General features: G+C 41.3%; 2 long non-coding RNA genes across 2 annotated transcripts in view; one reads left to right on the top strand and one right to left on the bottom strand.

Moving 5' to 3' along the window:
- The window catches only part of LOC103550996 (uncharacterized), a 32,517-nt gene extending 19,600 nt beyond the window's left edge, over positions 1-12,917 (bottom strand). Inside the window, exons 1-3 of the long non-coding RNA XR_544921.2 lie at positions 12,591-12,917; positions 6,498-6,814; positions 4,865-5,022 (exon numbers count right to left, since the gene is read on the bottom strand). This is a non-coding gene — a long non-coding RNA (uncharacterized lncRNA). The remainder of the gene's footprint in view (positions 1-4,864; positions 5,023-6,497; positions 6,815-12,590) is intronic.
- Positions 1-13,032, top strand: part of LOC139075814 (uncharacterized) — a 44,011-nt gene that overhangs the window by 18,642 nt on the left and 12,337 nt on the right. The gene's annotated exons all lie outside the window — the stretch shown is intronic.

The raw sequence follows: 13,032 nt of genomic DNA, 5'->3' as shown, positions 1-13,032 counted from the left end.
CAATAAATGAATAAATAAATATGTAGGCCTAGTGTTTCTTACCTATGAACTCAGATGGTAAACTATTGTGCAGATCTCTGATTCTTTGTTTCTTTATGGTAAGGAGTTGACCACCTGAAACAAAAGCCCATTTTTCAAGTGTTAAGAAGTTTGGTGGGGAGTGTAAGACATTGACAGTCACCTCTTCGCTTGGCATCTGTGAATGGCAGAACTCAGATTAGGACCCAGGGAACAAGCAGAGCTTACATGCTTAACCACTGCACCATCTTGCCAACATCCTCGACGTATTAGCACCTCTTGCTCAGATGGTTTCAGTAGCATAACTTCATGGCCTGAATCAAGCTAGTCTCCTTCAATCCATCCTACACACAGTGATCTTTCTAACGTGCAAAGAGAATCATGTCAACTTCTTCCTTAGAATCTCAATTTAGAACCCATCCCATAGAGAATACAATCCAATCGTATTGTGGAATGCCCGAATTACCCCCTCTCTCATCAATCCCACTTCACCTTGGGACATCCCAGACTTGCCTGAAATTCATGCATTTTTCAGTAAATACCATCGCTGCACGTGCTTTTCTTCATGCCTTCTTCTCAGACACCTCACATTTGATGTTCCTTCTGCCTGTTCCTTCCTGCTCCATCTGCGCCCCTTACTCCTCAGTTCCTTATCTAAATCTCCCTCCGCCTTGAGGACCAGTTTGGGTACTATCTCTTCTAGGAAGACTGCCCCAGGCGCTCTCCTTCTTCCACATGCAGTGCAGATCCAGTGAGAGAAAAGGAGAGAATAAAACCCAAGAGACAGGAAAGAAGGGTAAGAGAAAAAAGGAAGGGAGAGTGGAAAGTAAAATGAAAGTTTGGGGAATGAACCAAAGTGGAGAAAAAGAAAAGAGAGGAAAAACTAGACACAGCTAATACAGTCTCAGAGATTGCCCTTGGGTTTTATACAGTTTGAGAAATGACCGACCTCTGAGCAGGAAACCTCCTTTGTGCTGAGTGCTACCTTATTACAGAGCTTGTCATGTCTTCCTAGACTGTGTGCAATGTGGGGACAGTGGCTAACTCTTAGGCAACTCTGTATTAACAGTGCCTAGCACAGCCTCAGCTCTATAAATATTTCTTGACTGAATGGATAAACAAATTCCCATGAGAAGGATCAGAGAAGGGGAAGTATCAACCCTGTTTAGGGAGAGGAAGGGATGGCTGTGGAAGGCTTCTTAGAGGAGGAAACATTTAAGCAGAAACTTGAAGGATTAGTAGGAGCTCGCTAAGCGTGCAATGAGGGGCATTTTGGAATGGAGGAGGGGTCTAATTATAATAAATGCTAACATTTTTGAGCATTGTCATAATGCAGGTACTCTTCAAAGAACTTTATATGAATTTGTGCATTAAGTCCTCACAACGTACCAGGAAGGTATGTTTAATTATGGTTATCTTTTACAGGTTAGGGAATAGGAGCAAGGAGCGGTTTTCTAATGTTCCCATGATCACACAGCTAGAAAGGGGTAGAACGAGGCTTCCAGTCCTGGCAGTGGCTCCAGAGCCCACACTTTACTCCATGTCTCTCGTCTACGCTTTCAGGGAGAGGAGCACTCTACATGGAGCAACGACCCGAAGATGTGGTAGTTTGGGGTGACAGTGAGCATATCATCAGACTGAGAACCCAAAACTTCCGTTGTTCAGGCCCCTGTTATTTCTACTCCTCTCTGCTGCCTCCAGCCTAGAAAACAATATTTAAAAATCAATCGAAGAAAGACCCAGGCCAATAATGATTATATGAGCAATGTGACTGATATTATTTACTCTAGCTAGATTAAAATGTTCCCTAGGAAAAAAAATCTATAAAGACAACAGGAGCCATTATATAAAGCTATGTGGAGCCTTCCAGATAGCAAAATGGATGTCATAAATTATTTCTGCCTCTGTGGAGAGGGAAGTCTCTCCACATGGAATCATAGGAGACATCATATCAGATTAAATTCACCGAGTTCCAGCTTTTAATTCCCCTCCCAACACCCTTCCTAAGTGTTTTCCTTGCAGTGGCCACCAAACCAAGCCGAAATTAAAGAACTTCAGGGAAATATGTGGAAAAGGGAAGCAAAGCTACCTTCTCTAATGCTTACAGAACCCCTGATGGAAAGAACCCCTGTAGGAATCTGACATTAATCACCAGGCTCCTCCCTAGGGTCACAGTTGTCAAATTGTTAGTGGACATATCCATAATTATTTGTAATATAACTTTCAACAACCCTCCTTGTAACACTTATCCTGGTGGGCCATCCACCTTCATTTCCCTCACCCACGGCCAACCCGTCATACTCAGGCCTTCTTCTCCACTGAGGCATAATTGTATATGCATATACAATTACACATTATAATATCCTTATGCATTGTACAAATATACACATGTATACAATAATACCTATATTATTATATATACTATGTTATACATATTATTATATTGTTGAATATCCAATCACACCTCAGTGGAAAAGATATGTATCTATATATCTATAGCTACATCTTGAGGCAAGAGGAAAGATAAGATGCCCATTCTAAGGCAATGAGTATCTTATCTTCCCTCCTGCCCCCAAGGTGGACTTCACTGCCTTTGGTGATGCTGCGCTAAGCTCTGCATTCATTCACTAGGGTAGGATAGGAGCATGGTCTGTGGTGATAGACCTGAGTCCCAAGCCTGAATTTGCCCTGACCAACTGCATGATCCTGGACAAGTCTACTCACTTCTTTGAGCCTCAGTTTTCTCATCTACACAAAGAAGGTAACAGTTCCCCCCCCACACACAAGATTGTTATAAGGGTTAAGTGTAACCTCTCATTAGGGGCAACACATGATAAATATGCAACCAATATTAATTCTCCTTCTTACTTTAAGATCTGTGTGTGCTACATTCATTAAGCAAACCCTGTATTCAACATTGCTTCAGTGAGGAAAATGACATGGAAGAAGATGGTGACGTTTTGTGAAAACCTGAGGGATGACTACTATAAATCTGGGTTCTGTTTTTAGAGTTTTATTCAAAGTATCCAAAAGGAAGAAAATGCACTGGGGAGAACTTTATTATCCATCAACAAGGCAAAAGGGGCTTATTTTGTTTGCCAAGCGCTGCAACAATCATTCCCCAAATCATTAAATTGCATTGCTGAATGTAACAATGAAATTATCCTTAACTCTGAAGCGTAAAACATCACAAAATTCTCACAAAAATTAAGGAAAGTTCTTCTTTCCTGTAAAGACATGCATGACTGCAGCGTGAGAATGTGCTCCCGTGGAAGCTGCAGCTGTCCTCACCCTGGGAAGGAGGCAGAATCAGTCTCGCCTGAGTTGACTGCTCAAGGGCAGTCTTGCGTAGGTGGGTAAGTGGGTGGAGGTGAGAACACTGCAGACAGATGCCTTCTTGCTCCAAACTCTACCTCCCTTTTCCTCTCTGAGCCAGGACCCACCTGGGTTACTGGGTTGTTGGGACAATGTTCTGCTCTGGGACGTTTATTTTCCCAGATTCAAAACTATCCACAGAACTCAGAGAAGAACTTGTGTGCCGTTGGCATCCAGAAGTTAGGACAGTCCCTAGAAAGTGTCAGGGTCAGGTGAAATCTGTGCAATTTAGCTTCTTGGCTAGCTTACTTAATTAGATTTGCCAGAAGACACTTCAGAGGTGAGTTTTCTTGCCAGGGCAGGGAGCTGCCTATTTCCAAGCTTACAGTGAGGATCACTAATCAGTATATGGATGGGGACTGTTGTCCAGTTCTCTGTCTTGTAATGCTTGCTTCATTCCTCTTTCTATACTCTGAGTTCTTCATTCCTTTAAAGATAGCTTAGCAAATGAAGGGACAGCCAATATGAGGCAGCATGTAGTGATTCTCTTTCAGCTGGCACAGCTGTTAGGGGAGTCGCAGGTGGCTGTGGAGGAGGCTTGACCCTTGCAGGCTCTGATGCCTCTGAGGACAATGGTGCTAGACTGGTGCTTCAGTAAGAGGGAAGCATATTGCTCTTGGTCAGATGTAAGCTGTAACCTTAGACTTTGAGTTGACTACTCTATCCTTTTCATTTTGTACATGGGAAACCTGAAACCACAGGGGTAAATGATCTTTCTGGAGATCCCAGGGTTGTCTAAGTATATATAGCCACCATTTATCATGTGCCTGCCACATCCCTTTTCTGTAATGATCACAATAATCCCGCAGCACACGGGTAATAGGCTCATTTTAGAGAGAGGAAAACCAAGCGATCATGGATGAAGAGCGTGAGCCCTGGGGTCAATCTTCCTGGGATTGCGTCCTTGCTCTGCTTCTTACTGGCTACTTGATTTCTGGGATATTAAGCTCCTAGTGTGTCACTTGCATTGTATGTTTACTAACAGTAAGCATCCCCCTAGGTGGTCTAAATACTTCACAATATGATGAGAAGTGTTCAATAAAGGTTAGTCACTATCATTTCCAGTGTCCACAGCTAGTTAGTTTTATTTATTTTAAAATTTTATTTATTTATTTTTTTGGTGAGGAGGAGTCACCCTGAGCTAACATCTGTTGCTAATCTTCCTCTATTTTGTATGCGGGTCGCTGCCACAGCACGGCCCATGACAAGTGGTGTAGGTCTGCGCCTGGGAACAGAACCTGGGCTGCCGAAGTGGAGCCTGCCAAACTTAACCACTAGGCCACAGGCCCTGCCTCTCACAGCTCTTTAGTTTTAGATTTGATGCTCACACTTATTCTGGCCATGCTCCCACCTTTATGCCACATTGCCTCCAGCCCTGTCATGTGACCTGCACCTCCCATTGCCCAAACACCAAGCCCATACCTTCCAATCCTTCTCAGTTAACGAGTAGTTTAGAGAGTGGAGCTCTTACCTGTTCATGCTTTTCTGCAATTTCTCCTCCTTTTTACAGACAAGCCAGCAGACAGTGGAGGTAACTGCAGAATAAGTCCTTACCATGGGATATTTGGGAAAAGTGTGATTTCAGAGTACAGATAATCCTCTTGGTTCCTTTGGCCACCCAGGCAAAACCTTAAACAGTGGTGTTATCATTAGTGGTTTCATAAGCATCTCAAATTCAGTACCCCAGAGTCAATCAGGCTTGGGGAGGCTGATTTATACTAATAAAGCTTATAAGATACTGATATTTAAAGCCAAAATGACCATTTACTGACATCTTTTGTGAAAAATACGGTTGTCAATTGTACAAGATTTTTTTTTGCTGTCCTGGCTAGGTTAAAATTTCCCAATAATCAGTGACAAGGGAAGTCAATTAAAAATCAGATGGTTGCTTGTTATATATGAAACAAATTCTCATATTCAGCAAATATTTATTGAGAGACTCCTGTTTGATGTGCACTATATTATTTTCTAAAATTATAGCAGGAAAGAGGTATAATAATAATACAATGCACTAGTAATAATAATAGCAATCACAATATGGAAGTATTCTTCTGTATTTTATATGTGTGGTTACTTATATATACTTTCTTACTAACTCTGTGTCAGAAACTCTTCTAAGCACTTTATATATATTAGTTCTTTTGCTTCTCACTATAGCCCTATGAGGTCATTGCTAGAATCATCTCTAGTTTTCAGATTAAGAACCTGGAGCACAGGGGGTGAAGCCATAGTTTCTTCACTTAAAAGTGTTACAGTCTAGTTGATAATGGGTAGAGTAAGCAGCCATTCAATCTGATGTAATAAATGCAAGGTGAGGGCAGGTGCTGGTGCTCTGAGAACTTGTGAAGGAGCGTCCAGCCCAGGCCTTAGGGTTCAGGGAAAGCGACATCATATGGAGAGAATGGAGGAGCACAGGACAGATTGCCAGGAAAGAGAGGGAGGGGAGGGCACCACAGGGAAGCGGGCCTGTTTGCACTATATGGCAGGAGATTTCCTTGGGAGGGGAGAGCAGGTGTGAAATGATAGTGCAGAGCTTGGCAGGAGCCAGCTTATGAAGCCTTTTTAAACCATGTCAAAACATTTGGATTTTATACTGAACATAACAGAAAACCATTGAAGGATTTTAAGCAGAAAGTAACCTAAAATTCACGATTTAGAAAGATCTTTCTGGCTGCAGTGTAAAACACAACTGGAATGGAGACGGGGGTGGAATGGCTTGGAGGCAGGGAGATGTTAGGAAGCTGCTGCAGTGAGAAATATGGGTGACTTGAACTGTGGTGGTGGCAAAGGTAATGGTGGAAGGGGTCACATTTGAGTTATTTAGAGGGCAGAATTGATGGAAGATCAGATCAGTGCATGTAAAACATGAAAACTTAGGCAAATTATCAGAAAATGCAAGAGAATCAAGCTCCCAACTGTCTGTGTCTGTGTTGGGGATTTACCTGCCTGACAGAGTAGAGAGACCCACAGGCCCATCAGCCACCCAATGTCCCCTCTCCCAAAGGCAGTTCCTTAGCGACTTCACTTTTGTTATGGTTTGGAGGCATACCATATTCCCTTCTGAGGAAATGCAGGTGCCCTCAGTTAGCCAGGTAGGCATTTACCTGGAAGGCATTCCACTTCCTTAAGGTGGCTCTGCAGGACTCTGCTATGACCCATTTTGTGTTGACTTCACAGTATAAGTGCCAGAAGGCAATCATATTTCCCTTATTTCCAGGTTATTGGGGTGTGCCCATGCAGATGTCTCCCGCACATACTTTCTCATTGCCTTGGTTTCACAGACACCTTGAAGGGCCACAGAGTCATCCTTGCTCCCTGACTAATGCTTGAAACATCCCTCTTCGAGGTTTATGCTGTGCCTTCACAGGATGGTCCCCGAAACAAGATGGTGAGTGGGGAAGTTGGATGGCACAGGGGAAACCTGAAAAATTAAATAATTTCGTAAGTGATGTGAACAGTGAGTGGCAGGGCCAGGGCTCAAATTTCAAAGCCTTTGCTCTTTCTATTACACTGTATTACATTGCTTTAGTGAAATCTTTAGAATCGTCTCCCAACGCAGCAGTTGAATGAAGGCTATGCACTAATTCAGCTCATATTTGTATGTGTACTGAGCATACATTACATGTGTAAATATAAATGTGCATACACACCTCCCGCAAAGTAAACTCTGTGAGGATAGAGACGATATTTGCATGTTTGTCTCATTCATTCTTGCCCCCTAACACTTAGCACAAACCTGGAACTAATATTTTGAAGTGACCTATGATAGATGACATCAGCCACATTCCTTAGAGTTCTAAGGCACATTTTCATGAAAGATAGTCCCTATCCTAAAGGAAATCACAAGACAAGTGCCATGGCCGAGGTCTGTACCAATGCTGTTGTCACTTTGCTTAGACAGTGAACTCTTCAAGGAAAGGTGTGTGCCTTCCCATATGATTCTCTTTGCAGTGCTGGCTTAGCGAGGCTCTGACATCGGTTCCCCATGAATCCACCTGCCTTGTTTCATCTCCTTCTCCAAGTCCATAGACTCCAAGTCTGACCTCCCTGCTCTGAATCACAGATACTTCAATATGCTCCAGGCAACTTGGTTGCTTTTTTCTTTTCTGTCTCCCTGTTTTGATGGGAAAAGGTTACAGGCCCTCAGCTGTCACTCATCCTATGACAACTCTCTGGCAGACTCCTGCCTGTCAGTCACCTCCCACAGCCAGTGACATTTATCAGTTTCGATTCCGAAAAGGTCACAGAGACCAATAATGGGAAATGGCTTCAGTCATAGTGAGAACTGTGTCTGGTGCAGTTAAAATTTTGGGATGTGCCACATGCAACCCACAGAGATCCTAAGTAATCTCAAAAAGCTAGCAGACCTGATGAGAGGGGGCTAGCTGTATGGGGTAGGAGCCCTCTAGGGAAGCTCCCTGGATGAGGCTCATAGTCCTGGGTTCATGGTCATGTGGTCTTTTAAATGTCAAGGAGACTAGGCATAGCTTCAGCCTAGAGCTCCGGGGTTATTGGTTCTAGTCTGATATTCCCCTTTAGGTGTGTTCAGCAAGACTCTTACTCTTCTGTGCCTCCAATTCCCTTTATAAAATGAGGGTATTATACTAGATTTCTAAATCCCTATCCACATCTGACATCCTACTTTTGATTCCACAGGACCTGCAGACATGATCAAGAAGAAAGCAGTCCCCTGTGGAGTATTAGGCCTAATTATGGTGAATGTGGGGAATCTGAGAGTACAGATTTACGCTGATATCAGGGGCTTGATTTAGCTGCAAGTTCTGCATCCACCTCATCACACACAGTGCTATGCACTAAAATATCTGGATGAAAGACTGTTTCCCCATGGCCCAAGTCTTCCAATAGAAGGATCATATGAAGCCACATCTAACGTCTGTTTCCCAGACTGTGGGAGAAGCCATTGGCTTTGGGGCAAGCTGCCAGCACAGGCTGACAGATTGCAGCTGTCCTGTCCATGGTTCTGGGGAGTTGATAACTCATGTTCCCAGAGTAAAGGCCAGAGCAGGAAGAGGACATGTGAAACATTCATGAGCAGATATTTTGGACATGGAAATCCTCCCGGGCTGGGATTTCCAGTATTCCAGTGGGGATACCAGGTCTTAGCCAGTCAGCCCCAATAGTGTCTTTCTGATGATCTTGGTCCTTCTGGTCCCACCACTGTGGCCCTGCTTAAGGCCTGAGGGCTCCACAATTGGAGAATTGTTTCCTGGAACTTTATAAAAAAGGATTTTTGAATTTCTTTTTCAGTTTAGAGATATTAGGAGCTTCCTATTACCAGAATGTAGGTCCAATCCTATATCCAAAGTGAGATGTATTAGGAGGTCTCCTAATGTCTGCCAACTCAACACTTAGATCATATTTTGGTCCAAGTGTCCCAGAAATAAGATTGACATTTTTCTTAGACCCTCATTACTACTTCCAAGATATCATTCCTCCATCTTGTCTTAGCCCCCTGCTTTTTGAGTTTGTTGCCCATCAGCTACATCAGCCTCATCACTCATATCTACCTCAAGTCATTTTCATCCTTCTTTAAGAATGTAGCCATTGGAATTTTTCTTTTGTCCCATCTGTTCTTCTATTTTCCCTCTTTTTCTGCCTTCTTTAGATTGAGTATGTTTTACGATTTTATTTTATCATCTTCGTTGGATATTATCTATGTCTTTGTTGTATTATTTTGGTGTTTGTTTTAGGGTTTAGAGTTTATAATATGTGTGTTTAATTTGTAACTCCCTTCAAGTGATATTATACAACTTCCCTTACAGTATAAGAACTTTACTATAGCATACTTCCATTTCTCCCCTCCTGGTCTTTTGCTATAGCTGTCCTATGTTTCACTTATACATAGATCACAAATTCAAAAATATAGTTATTACTTTTGCTTTAAGTGGCCTATTGTCTTTTACATATATTTAAATAATAAGGGAAATCGTATTTACATCTACTGGTGTAGTTACCATTTCCGGTGCTTTTTTACTCCTCTGCACTGAGCCAGATTCTATTTGATATCATTTTCTTTCTTCTTGAAAGACATACTTCAACATCTCTTGTAGTATAGATATGCTGGTGACTAATTCTTTCAGCTTTTATATGTATGGGAGATCTTTATTTTGCCTCCATTTTTGAAAGATTTTTACGCGATAAATAATTCTAGATTTTGCTTTTCAGAACTTCAGTGATGTTGCTCAACTGTCTTATAGCTTGCATTGTTTCTGAAAAGAAATCTGCAGCCATGTTTATTTTATTTCTCTGGGATGTTTGTCTTCAAGCATCTCTGAAATCAGTCTCTTTGCTGGCTAGGGCTTTCGCCAGGATGGGAGTGACAACTAGCATCTCAAGGTAGAACGTGTTAATGATTAAGGTTAACTCTAGGATGAGAGGGCTGGAATCTGGTTGCCAGATTCCATTCTACCCTAACGTCAGAGAGAATAAAGTTGTAGTCTAGAGTCTCCACACTTAACGGTAGAAAACTTAAATTATCCAAGCCATTTAATTTAATTTCTTTAGAAATTTCCACATGATGTATTTCCTATAGTAAATATTTACTTCCTGCTTTCTGCCTGCTGGGGAGGGGAGGGGAACACCACACAACATTTTGGGCAGTTGTCCCATATATTGTTCAACTGTTCCTTCTCCTACTCAACTCGTTATTCCTGCTTGCCAACATATGTGCTAGTCTGAGCTCAGTAGCTCTTTGAGGTCCTTTGGGTAAACTGGCTGCTACTTCCTTGGTGGCTCTCTCATGGCACATTCTATGCTGTCAACTTCTCCACCAATTTTGTCTGTCAACCTACTCCTATCTACAATTTTCTTTCAGAATTTTTACAACTATTTATCAATAGCATTTCTATCTCCCACTTCTTTCTCTTTGTCACTATTAGTTTATTCCTTTTTTCTTTTATGCCTTATCTTAGTGGGATCTCAGGAAGAGAGAGGCAATCTCACACACCTAGTCCTTTGCCTTAAGCTTAAAACACCTCCGTAACCCCTTTTTAATTTTGCTTCTTCAAATGAGTAAATCAGTTTCAAAGTAATTATGAACAAAATCCAAATATTCATAGCTAGTTGCTGATGGAGTCTGGTCCAGATTCTTTGGCCACTTCATTGACGATCAGTATTTGCCATTATATAGGTTAAATCAATGCATTGATACTTGCATAGCACTCAGCTGCTCAGTGAGGGTGGGGACAATTTCTGATTCACCATTGTATCTTTGATTCTTGCAAGATGCCTGGCACAAATTAGCTTCTCACTGATAAATTAATAATCCTCATGGACTAAATGGCTTCCAAGACCCCTTTCAGCAGTAAGGATCTGTGATCTATTGATTTTATTTGAGAATTGAATTAATTCCATTATAGAGGATATTATCTGTCTTCTCATTCTGCCTCTATGGTAGACTATTTTTGTTATGTTTGGTATATATTGATTTAGAAAATCTAATCCTAAAGCAGCACATGCCCCCAACTTTGACTTTTTCACATATAATGGGGCTTGTGCTTCTTAGTGGTAACTTTTTATCTATACAATGAGATTTAAGGAGGACAGGATAGCCAGAAATCACTTGATTAATTACGTAAGCGAAAAAAAGAAGTCTCCACAATGCCCCAGATCTGGTCCTGGGCACTGAAGATATGAAGCCATAAAAAATATATTTCCTGACCTACAGGAGTCCCTAGGCAAGATATGTAAAAATGATTCTTAAAATATATGATCCTAAAAAAAACCAAGCTTGAATTAGAACCACAAAATTAGAAGACGCAAACTATATATATAAACACTTTTCTCAGGTGACCAGTTCCTCTGGAATCATCAAAGCCAACAAGAACCCTCAAATACACCTAAACCTGTAGCTTCAGAACCAAGTATGATTTAGCATCTTATTTTCCCCAGCTTGCTTTCTCAGGATGCATTTCCAGAGAGCAGGCTGGCTGAAGAGAAGGAGCTAAAAGGATCCAGAGTAGATGATCAGTGACACTAGACAGTGCTGTCTTTATTAAAGATTTGCTTGACTTTGGACTAAGGTGAAGCACACCTATTTCTAAATTATCTTTTTTTTTTAAAGGAATAGATTTAAAATATCGATGGAAGAACTCACAGCATGTTCTGGTTACTTTTTGTAATTACAGGTAGAAGGAGAGTATTTTAACATCCTAGTCATGCTGTCTAACAGAAAGGGGATGAATTCTCAGATCGCTCAGAGATTTCTCTCTTAGTTTGGATTCCCCATAATGAATCAATTATAAGAATGTCTTTGTAACTGATCACACTAAACCAGGGTGCTCTGATTTCATTTCACTCTCCATATCTAATCAGAAATATTTTCTATCCTGGTGAAAAGCACATTTTTCTTGAATGTGCTCTTAATTGCACTGTGCTGAGGGCATTTCTGAGGGCCCTGTTAAATATTATATTACACAGTAGTGTGCTTTCTTACAATGAAGACCACAAATATTTGCATTTTAATGTGCACAGTGAATCTCAATTAAATGTCTCTAGTCTGTTTAAAGACCATTTTCTCCCACGTTTCAGTCTCTTTGGAAATACCAATGTTATAATAGTGAATAACCTTGAAAGAACTGCTGGTGGATAATCATGTTGACTTAATTACAGAAAAAGACAAGTTACCCCAGAGGAACCCAGAACCAAAGACTTGAGAGGGAAAAGAAGTGACCCTGTCTCAACTGGCTGCAGTGATGGGAAGGCAGCATTGATGTGAAGGCAAATAGAAGAATTTATGCTTTTTTTCTGAAGATTTTGGAAGGCTTTGCTTTTTGTTCAGAAAGTGTGGTAAAGTAACTGTACATTTACAGAAAGCTCTGCCAACCATCACATTGAAACGAAATAGAAAATCTCAGCTGTGCTACAACTAAGAAAGGTCCCTAATCTCACACTACAATCTCTGAAAAATATCTGTAAGATGCAATTTTATTTTTATCAAATTGAATCTGGCCTGAAGTTGACAAAGAACAACTCTCCTTAAGATCAAAGTTGAACCTAGTGTGGGGAAAAGGATAATGATTTCTGAAGGCCCCCAGTAATATCTCTGTGATTGGAGGTAATGAGACTGGAACATAAATAGGCCACATAAAGGGCAGGGAAAAAATTTAGTTCGTTTCAATTTTACAGATTAGCAGAGATGGTGGGGCAAGGAGAGAAACAGCACGAACATACTTTACCATTGTCTTCTCTGGTCCAGCTTCCAAACAGGAGAGATGATATATGGACGTGAGCTGACTTTTCAGCAATAGGCCCAATTCAGGAGAAATTATACAGCTATCCACCAAAAAGAAGAAGGAGATGATTCATTGCTACTCATCTTCTCACCAAAGTGGGCAACTGACAAGTGACTATGTGCTGAAATCCAAGACGTGGACGTTCCCCAAACTTGAAAGCATAAAGCATACGCTAAAAAACAGTGAAGATGTTCCTGCGTTCACGGAGAAACTCAGAAACAGAACTCCACAGTCGAATATTCCCCAAGCCCCAGAAATTTCCTCTCAGATAAATTCTTCATCCAACATCCAACTTTTCACTCAATTCCTAAGGGAGGAGGCTGAAGGGACTTTTTGAGTTAATAAGGAAGACAGTCAAAAATATCCCTCCTATACTATTTTGGGG

This window comes from Equus przewalskii, chromosome 14, assembly GCF_037783145.1.
Source record: "Equus przewalskii isolate Varuska chromosome 14, EquPr2, whole genome shotgun sequence".
Classification (NCBI taxonomy): Eukaryota; Metazoa; Chordata; class Mammalia; order Perissodactyla; family Equidae; genus Equus; species Equus przewalskii.
Note: the sequence above shows the minus strand (reverse complement) of the source record. Positions and strands in the feature narration are given on the sequence as shown.